This window comes from Lithobates pipiens, unplaced genomic scaffold, assembly GCF_037356315.1.
Source record: "Lithobates pipiens isolate NorthernLeopardFrog02 unplaced genomic scaffold, aLitPip1_a1.2 Scaffold_18, whole genome shotgun sequence".
NCBI classification, from domain to species: Eukaryota; Metazoa; Chordata; class Amphibia; order Anura; family Ranidae; genus Lithobates; species Lithobates pipiens.
The window spans coordinates 607371584-607382142 of record NW_027507758.1 but is presented as its reverse complement, the minus strand read 5'-3'; positions in this window follow the sequence as shown (position 1 = coordinate 607382142).

Sequence of the window (10559 nt, the reverse complement as noted above, 5' to 3'; positions counted from 1 at the left end):
AGAATCACCAACAAGTGGGACACAATTGTGAAGTGGAACGAAATCTATTGGATTTTTGAAACTTTTTTAGCAAATTAAAAACTGAAAAGTGGTGCGTGCAAAATTATTCGGCCCCTTTACTTTCAGTGCAGCAAACTCACTCCAGAAGTTCAGCGAGGATCTCTGAATGATCCAATGTTGTCCTAAATGACTGATGGTGATAAATAGAATCCTCCTGTGTGTAATCAAGTCTCTGTATAAATGCACCTGCTCTGTGATAGTCTCAGGGTTCTGTTGAAAGCGCCGAGAGCATCATGAAGACCAAGGAACACACCAGGCAGGTCCGTAATACTGTTGTGGAGAAGTTTAAAGCCGGATTTGGATACAAAAAGATTTCCCAAGCTTTAAACCTCCCAAGGAGCACTGTGCAAGCGATCATTTTGAAATGGAAGGAGTATCAGACCACTGCAAATCTACCAAGACCTGGCCGTCCCTCTAAACTTTCAGCTCAGACAAGGAGAAGACTGATCAGAGATGCAGCCAAGAGGCCCATGATCACTCTGGATGAACTGCAGAGAACTACAGCTGAGGTGGGGGAGTCTGTCCATAGGACAACAATCAGTCGTACACTGCACAAATCTGGCCTTTATGGAAGAGTGGCAAGAAGAAAGACATTTCTCAAAGATATCCATAAAAAGTCTCGTCTAAAGTTTGCCACAAGCCACCTGGGAGACACACCAAACATGTGGAAGAAGGTGCTCTGGTCAGATGAAACCAAAATCAAACTTTTTGCCCACAATGCAAAACGATATGTTTGGCGTAAAAGCAACACAGCTCATCACCCTCAACACACCATCCCCACTGTCACACATGGTGGTGGCAGCATCATGGTTTGGGCCTGCTTTTCTTTAGCAGGGACAGGGAAGATGGTTAAAATTGAGGGGAAGATGGATGCAGCCAAATACAGGACCATTCTGGATGAAAACCTGTTGGAGTCTGCAAAAGACCTGAAACTGGGACGGAGATTTATCTTCCAACAAGACAATGATCCCAAACATACAGCAAAATCTACAAAGGAATGGTTCACAAATAAACGTATCCAGGTGTTAGAATGGCCAAGTCAAAGTCCAGACCTGAATCCAATCGAGAATCTGTGGAAAGATCTGAAAACTGCTGTTCACAAACGCTCTCCATCCAACCTCACTGAGCTCGAGCTGTTTTGCAAGGAAGAATGGGCAAGAATTTCAGTCTCTCGATGTGCAAAACTGATAGAGACATACCCCAAGCGACTTGCAGCTGTAATCGCAGCAAAAGGTGGCTCTACAAAGTATTAACGCAAGGGGGCCGAATAATTTTGCACGCCCCACTTTTCATTTTTTTATTAGTTAAAAAAGTTTCAAAAATCCAATAGATTTCGTTCCACTTCACAATTGTGTCCCACTTGTTGGTGATTCTTCACAAAAAATAAAAATGTTATATCTTTATGTTTGAAGCCTGAAATGTGGCAAAAGGTTGAAAAGTTCAAGAGGGCCGAATACATTCGCAAGGCACTGTATTCTCTCTATCCCTAAACCATTATAGCACATGTCAATCATTTACAAGGCTCTTGATAGACATGCAGAATGGGGGAAAAAATTTTAAGTTTCATTTATTTGTATTCAAATTTTCTGCTTTTTGTCGCACTGTTCAACTGAATTCAGAAAACTTGAATGGAAGATGAGAGAGATATCGCTCTCTCATTCCATTTGAATTTTTGGAAGATGGTTATTTATGTTTAATTTCTGTCTATTCTATTAAAATTTTTCTTTTTCTTCTTTTTTTTTTTTTTTTCTTTCTTTTTTTTTTTTTGTGTAGCAGGTTCTCCCCTGGTCCCAGAGTCTCCCTTCCTTGTACAGTCCACATAGTTGTGCGCCTGGACACACCCTAATCGCCCTGTGCGGTTCAGATTCCCCCTGATATTTCCCCAAAGCAGCCTAACAAATTTTGTTAAAAAAAAAAAAACCTACTGCCGCCATCCATATAAACAGGTTTTGAGGTAATGCAACCTCAATGCACGACCTTAATGCAATAGGCTGCCCACACCTATGACAGTCTGGTTTTGTGACAATTGCTTGGTCGTGTAACAGTACCCAGATGACCTTTTTATATAATAAAAAAATAATTCACACAGCTTTTTCCCTAGTCCATCTTTTAGGACAGCCACCGTAGAGACCCTGCCTCCTCCCCTCTTAGGAAACACCTCCAATTTCACAATTTAAATCTCATCCTCCCACCATCCCCTCAGTTATGGTGTTTCTCTCCGGGGAGGAGACACCGCTAAGGAACCTTAGCTAAACAGTCTGAGGCTATGTTACCTAGAGTGGAGGAGACAGTGGTCTATCTGGCTCCACTCGGCAGTCCGGTCGGCTAAGGAGCCGAACGTTCGTACTGACAGTTCCCGCGCACTCCAAGCTTCGCTTGGGGAGTTCCGCCCGTTCGTTCGCCCAGTGAGGTGCTGCAGCAGGATGTCCTAGGTCCCCCTGTGTTGTGCAGTTGGCATGGAGCTGGAGGCCGGACCGGATGACAGGCAATATCATTTCCAGTGGGGGTAGACATCTTCGCTAGATCCGCATCTTCCATTTCCGGACGCGGCATGTGAAGAGGGACCGAGCGTTCGGCAGATGCGGCCTCTCCCTAAGCTGTACAGACAGCTGTCGGAGGCACGTTCATACCATGCTTCCCCAGCAGGAGAATGTCCAAAGCAGAGGCTTCAAGAGCGGCTCCTGGGGACAACAGCACCAGCCACTCAAAGGCAAGGGGAACCCTGGGGAGGTGTTCCCTTGTTGACCAGTAATTCCGTGTGTGTGTGTGTGTCTGTGTGGTGTGTTTTTTTTTTTTTTTTCTCCTTTCTCGGTGGTCGGGGGGAAGGGGAGTGTGTCTGGGACCCTGGTGGTGGTTGGTCCTGGGGGGGCACTCCCAGTGGTCCTCCTAAGTAGCGCTGGTGTTCTATAACTTGGGCTACCCTCCCCTTTTTTTTTTTTTCTGTCTGTTTCAGAAAGCCACGAATAAGTCTGCCCCCGCCCCATGATACTAAGAAGAAATGTCCTTTGTGTACAGCCTCTATGGGGGATTCCTGGGCCAAAGCACTCTGTAGGGAGTGTATTGAGGGGTTAGTAAGGAAGCAGAGCAGGGTGCAGGCCTGGTGGAATCTGAAGGAACTCTCTGGTACTTTCCAGTCCTTCAAGATGCGTTTGTTTTTTGTGGTTTTTTTTTTTTAGTTTTTTGCTGGTTTTTTTTAGTTTCCAGTGGCCTCAGCCCCAGACCACTCCTCCACCAGCGCATCAGAGTGTACCACCTAGCCCAGTGATGGCGAACCTTGGCACCCCAGATGTTTTGGAACTACCTTTCCCATGATGCTCTGGCACTCTGCAGTGTACTGGAGCATCATGGGAAATGTAGTTCCAAAACATCTGGGGTGCCAAGGTTCGCCATCACTGACCTAGCCCAACGGATGTTCCCCCTGCTAGTGGGGAGAATCCAGGGGGTTCCAGAGAGGAAGTTGAGGAAGAGGTTGACAGTGTTGCTTCAGATTCCCAGGGGGAATCTGATGGAGAGGGGTTGGATGGGGAATCCAAAAGAACCTCACGGTACAAACTTTCCCTTGAAGTGGAGAAGCTCTTAGAAGCTATTCATACCAGACATACAAGAGGAAACTAAGGCATTGTCACTCCACGATCAGATGTACAAGGGCCTGGGAACAGAAAAAGTGGGTGTTCCTGGTTCATGATGTCTTGATCGATGCCATCAAGAAGGAATGGCAGGATCCCAAAAGGAAACCTTTCTTTTCAGGTGCTTTTGAAACAAAGGTTTCCTTTTGCAGAAGAGGAGGCTCTTGTCTGGAACAAATCTCCCAGGTTAGATGCTGCCTTTTCTGAGGTGTCCAGACATACCGATCTGGCCTTTGAGGACATGGGGGTACTTTCAGACCCTATGGATCGAAGGATGGATTCACTTTTAAAGAGAACCTGGGACTCATCGCAGGGAAATCTTAAGCCTGCTATGGCAGCCACAGTGGTGGCTCGTAATATGGAGTATTGGCATACCCAGATTAAGGCACACATAGAAGCCGGGACAGCAAAGGAGACTATTTTTATCCTCCTTTCCCATGCTGCTTACATTACGGATGCTTCGGCTGAATCTGTGCGAATGTCCGCAAGGTCTATGGCCCTGACCAACTCAGCTAGGAGGGCCTTATGGCTGTAGACCTGGCAGGGGGACAGTGCATCCAAAATAAAACTCTGTGGGATTCCTCACAGGGGACTTACTATTTGGGCCAGGTCTTGAGGCCATGTTGGATCGCACGGCAGATAAGAAAAAAGGCCTTTCCCATTAAAAGGAAGTATGGGGAGCAGTCTAAAAGAGGCTCATCTTCAGAAAATTTGAAGCCCCTAAAACTGATCGGCAGAAGGAGAGTTGGGGGCTGAGGGTGGGGGGGGGCTGTTTTTCGCCCTCCTGAACAGGCCAAAAAGTCCCAATGACAAGGTCACGGAGGAAGGTTGGGGGGGGGGCCCTTCCTCCCATAGTGGGAGACGATCACCTCCAATCAGTTTGTGTTCGATCATCAGAAGAGGTTATTGATTGGCATTTTCAGAACCCCCCCCCCAAGACTCCTTGTTACCGAGCTGCCAAGGTGTGCAGAAAAATCCTCTGTTCTTTCCTCTACAGGAGGTGGTGGTATGGGTCCCAGCAGGAGAGACAGAGGCTTCTATTCCCACATCTTTGTGGTTCGCCAGCCTTTGGGAAAGTTCAGGCTCATCCTGAACAGGGATGGGCTTCGTGTTCGAGTCGAACATACGTTCGACTCGAACATCGGCTGTTCGCCCGTTCGGCGAATACCGAACGTTATGGGCTGTTCGCGCCAAATTCGTGTGGCGCTCACGGCCCACAATGCACTGCGCCATCGCAGTACATTGCTGGCTCATGATTGGCCAAGCATGCACTGTGACCCCGCATGCTTGGCCAATCACAGTGCCGGCAGCGAGGAGAGCCATGATTGGCCATAGGCATCCTGCCTGTGGCCAATCATAGCTCAGGCTGTGTAGTACATGCCCCACACTATATAAGGCTGCCAACGTGGCGACCTTGTCTAGTGTGTTGGTATCTGTAGGAGTTAGTGGGTGTTCTGTGTACCTTCAACACAGTATACACCGTTCATTATCGGCTGATTTTGCGTTCTTGCTCTTCTGTAGTGGTTGTTGTCTGCGTGCCCTGACCGCAGTATACACCGTTATATCCACCTACATAGCTGTTCTCTAATTGAGCCATCTGCCATCTGCAGGAGTTAGTGGGTGTTGTGTGTGTGCGCCTCCAGCACAATATACACTACCCAATTGCTGGTTTTCCCATCTCCCTTCAGGCCATTACCATGTCTGGAAGGCCAGCAAGGAGAGGCAGACAGATGCAAGCCGATAAAAGAGGGCAAGCAGGCTCTGTGTCTAGAGACAACAGTGCTGGTCGTGGACGCGGTGCATTGTCATCAGCACGTGGCCATGGGACACGCTTGTCCTTCTTTTCGGCAGCTGGACATGTTGAGCCGCAACATGCCAAAGACTTGGTAGAGTGGATGACCAAGCCCTCTTCATCTTCCTCATCCTCTCTCACCCAGGCTCAGGGTACTAGCAAAGCAGGTGCCAACGCATCGTCTTCCCTCCTCTCAATGTCATCATCAGTGACTCCTTCCCTAGACCCACCACGTCCTACTAAGGAGTCTCCTGAACTCTTTGAGCACAGTGTTGGGTACATGCTCCAGGAGGATGCACAGTGTTTTGTAGGCTCTGATGATGATACTCAGCTAGAGGAAGGCAGTAGCGTGAGCGCAGAGAGAGGGGATGCTCAAGGACAGCAATCTGGCAGTCATGTTCTACAAGCTGCAGCATACTACCAGGTTTGCGCCAGCGATGAAGAGGGAGGGGATGATGAGGGCACTGACTCCACATGGGTGCCTTGTAGGAGAGATGAGGAGGAGGCACATGTCCAACAAGGCAGGATGCCCTCTGGGTCCAGCTTAGGGGCAGCACACCGACTGAATCACACCTCAGGGTGCTGCCTCTGCACGTTATTCTAAAAGTTCTTTGGTGTGGGCCTTTTTTGAGAAGAGTGCATCAAATCGCACCGCTGCTATTTGCAACATATGTCTCAATCGCATCTCTCGTGGCCAAAACATCAGCCGCTTGGGCACCACATGCTTGACCAGACATATGTTGACCTGCCATGCAGCTCGTTGACAAGTGTACCTCAAAGACCCACACCAAAGAACAAAGCGGACCTCTCCTTGCTCATCAGCTGGGATCTCCAACCCCACTAGACCTTCAGTCCTCTCTGAAACCTGCACTGAGAGGAATGAAGGTGTAGAATTAGGCGTGTCACAGCCAAGTGCTTCCGGGCACTCTGCTAGCAGTACACCCACGTCCAATTATAGCAGGCAAATCCCTGCCCCAGCTGCTGGACCGCTGAAAGAAGTTCACTCCCAGCCATCCACATGCCCAGCGGTTGAATGCTAGCTTGGCTAAATTGCTAGCACTTCAACTGCTGCCTTTTCAGTTGGTAGACTCAGCCCCCTTCCGTGAGTTTGTACATTGTGCGGTTCCTCAGGGGGAGGTCCCCAAACGCCACTTTTTCTCACGGAAGGCGATTCCGGCTCTCTACTGGCATGTGGAAGGCAATGTCCTTGCCTCGCTGGACAGGGCGGTCAGCGGTAGTGTGCATATTACCGCTGGCTCATGGTCCAGCAGGCATGGACAGGGACGTTGCCTGTCTTTCACGGCCCATTGGGTCACTCTTCTGGCAGCTGGGAAGGATGCAGGACAAGGTGCAGTAGTGTTGGAGGTTGTTCCACCTCCACAATGCTACTATTGGTTGTGACACCTCTCTCCTCTACCCTCTCCTCTTCTTCTTCCTCCATGGCCTCTTCCAGTGCTCTGTCCTCAGAACCAGCGGTGCTCCGTAGGTGTTCCAGGGGCTACGCAAGTACGCAGGCAAAACTATGCCATGCCATGCTTGCACTGGCTTGTTTGGGGGACAGGAGCCACACTGGGGCAGATGTTTTGTCAGCTCTGCAGGGGCAGGCCGAGAGGTGGTTGACGGCATGCCAGCTTAAGCCAGGAATGGTGGTTTGCGACAATGGCACCAACGGAGGAGGAGGAGGATCTTGTAGGGATGATTTACAGGCCCAAGAAACCCATGGACTTGTACGTGGCTGGGAGGAGCTAGCTGGGGATCATGCTGTCCTTAGTGACCCAGGGGACTCCGGACCGAATGCCTCAGCTAACCTACGCTGCATGGCCTCCCTGATCCTGCAAAGCCTGCGGAAGGATCCTCGTATTCTTCGGATCAAGGAGAGGGACCATTACTGGCTGGCCACTCTCCTTGATCCACGGTGCAAGGGTAAGGTTGCCGACCTTATCTTGCCATAGCAGAGGGAGCAGAGGATGAGACATCTCCGGGAGGCCTTGCAGAAAGGTCTGTGCAACGCGTTCCCAGAGACTGGGAGGTTACAAACTCCTGGTCCTGGACAACGTGTTGCTGAGGCATCGGTCAGAAAGAGCGGTGGAGAAGGTGGCCGTCTGACCGATGCGTTCAGACAATTTTTTAGTCCGCAACCCCAAGGTATGATCGGTTCCAGCAACCATCGCCAGTGTCTGATTTTCGTGCAGGAATACCTAGGGGCAAGGTCAGACTTGGACACCTTCCCCACCGAAAATCCTCTGGCTTACTGGGTCTTGAGGATGGATCACTGGCCAGAGCTTGCACAGTATGCAATTGAGCTACTGGCCTGTCCTGCATCCAGTGTTCTTTCGGGAACGCACCTTCAGTGCTGCTGGTGGCTTTGTTACCGATCACAGGGTGCTCCTATCCACCGACTCAGTTGATCGACTGACCTTCATCAAGATGAATCAGTCTTGGATCACCCACAGCTACCAAGCACCTGAAGCTGATGTAACCGAATAATTTATTTAATTTTTTTTTAAATATCACATCCCTTCAAGACTGCCTATGCTGATGCTGAGTGACTGTCCTGTTATGTTGATTGTCTATCCTCTTCCTCCTCTGCTGATATGTTGGAAGAACATTTTTGGTTCTGGGTGATGCCACAAGCCCAATTTTTCTGCCCCTGTTTAACAGGGACGTTTAATTACAATTTTTGATGCAATGCTTTGCAGCAGGGCTCATTCCTGCACCACAACTAGAGTATATGGGAGAGGTTGCAGTGCCTAAGGCCCAATTTTTCAGCCCCTGTTTAACAGGGGCATGTAATTACAATTCTTGATATAATATTTCACTTTTTTTTCACTTTAATCGTCATTAAAATCAGTGCTCCCGCCAAAACGGCCATTTTTAAAAACATTTTAGGCATTGACCCATGTCCCCTGGGGCAGGAGCCAGGTCCCCAAACCCTTTTTAGGACAGTATCTTGCATATTAGCCATTAAAATTAGCACTTTTAATTTCGAACGTTCGAGTCCCATAGACTTCAATGGGGTTCTAAAGTTCGTACGAATTTGCGTTCCGTTCGAAAGTTCTGGTGCGAACCGAACCGGGGGGTGTTCGGCTCATCCCTAGTTACAGTATTATTTTTGTTCCTTTTGGGATAAAGGTTTTACATAAAATAATAAAAGTTGATCATTGCAAGCACCCCTATAAGTGGCAAATGGTTTGTCTTACCTCGCTAACTGCCACTTCTGCTGGACAGCTTGGTCTGTTAAAGTGGTTGTAAACCCTCACATATACCCAGTGAAGTGACTGGCCTCAGGTGATACACAGAGATGAAACAGATCCCCCTACATACGTTGTACCTGTTTATCTGCAGTCTTCTCATCTCTATAGTTGTTCAAAGTGCAAATTTATAAGCTTGTCTGAGAGTTCAGGAAAAGAAAGGTGGGCGGAGAACTGAAGACACACTCTGCAGAGAAGAGCTCTGAGAGCTGACTGGAGGAAAGACACACACACACACACACACACACACACACACACACACACACACACACACACACACACACACACACACACACACACACACACACACACACACACACACACACACACACACACACACACACACACCTGTCAGAAGTGACTCATGCTGATAGCAGAGGAACGAAGCGGCAGAAATTACACTTAGTGCTTTTACACACCTAGATGGTTGTGCTTTATTCATATTTAATCTTTGAGGTTTACAACCATTTTAACCGATTGCTGACCGTATAACTTGCATACACCAGCAAGGCCATCTCCCTCCCCAAATACACACACAGACGGGAGAGGAGAGAGGGCTTGACCTGCTCCTCTTTCCCCCACCCCTACCCCTCTGTGTCTGTCCACACTCCAATCCCAGGCACTGCGCCTCAGAAAAGGGAAGTGGGGGGCGGTAAGTTTGAAGTCTAGTAGCTTCCGATACATCTGGATGAGAGGTGCTGACTGCCAAGGGGTGAATGAGCTCACCATCCATCCCTGTCTGTGACTGAAGTCTACACCCTTCTCTCTCCTGCCTCTGAGTGGGAACAATAAGGTAAATCAGGGTTCTCAGAGCACCCCTTACATCAGAGTTCCCCCTTTTAAAAAGAGTTCTCACCGTACATCAGAGTCCTCAGTGTTCCCATTTAGATCAGGGTTCCCAGAGCAGCCCTTATGTTAGTCCCCAGAGTCCTCCCTTACAGTGAAAGGGAACCCTATGAATTCAGACGTAAAAGGGGGACTCTGATGTAAAGGGGGACTCTGCGGACTATGATGTAAAGGGGGACTCTTGTTATTAGCTTCATATGATTAGAAATGTTTATATAGTTTATATATATAAATATATATATTTATATATATATATATATATTTATATTATATATTTATATAATATATATTTATATAAATGTTTATATAGTTATATATATATAACTATATATGTATAGTTTTGTTTATACTATAAAAAAAAATGCTGTGCGCCGCTAAAGTGTTCGGTTTTGACTTGAAGAAAAGGTGGCAACCCTAATACACAGTGGGAGCTGATCTGTGAATAGCGCGGGCTCGATGTCTGACAGCACCCACCGATCATTAGGCAGAGAGCCAGAACGAAGGTCTGTCTATGTAAACAAGGCAGATTGCCGTTCTGTCAGTAGGGAAGGCATGGATCCTGTGATGGATCCTGTGTGCTCAGACCAGCACCTACCCAAGAGTCGGCCTCTTCGTCTACCTCTTCTGTATTTCCTGTCGGCGGGTGTACCGGCTGCCTCTCGGCCCCTCATCGTTCCGTGGCCGTCTCGCCATCTACCACCGGGGCTGGTCTCCTCCTTCTCAGTGGATTTCTCAGGAACACGTGAAGGTTTTGCCATCACAGCCTTGCTTCACCAAGCCAGCCCCCCCCCCCCCCTGACTGCTTTCCAAGGTATTGTCACAGCGGGGAGCAAGCCTCCGATGAGATTTTAACCTTTTGCTTACTGGACACTTAAACCCCTCCCCCTCCTGCCCAGACCAATTTTCAGCTTTCAGTGCTGATGCACTTTGAATGACAATTGCGCGGTCATACAACACTGTACCCAAATGACATTTTTATAATTT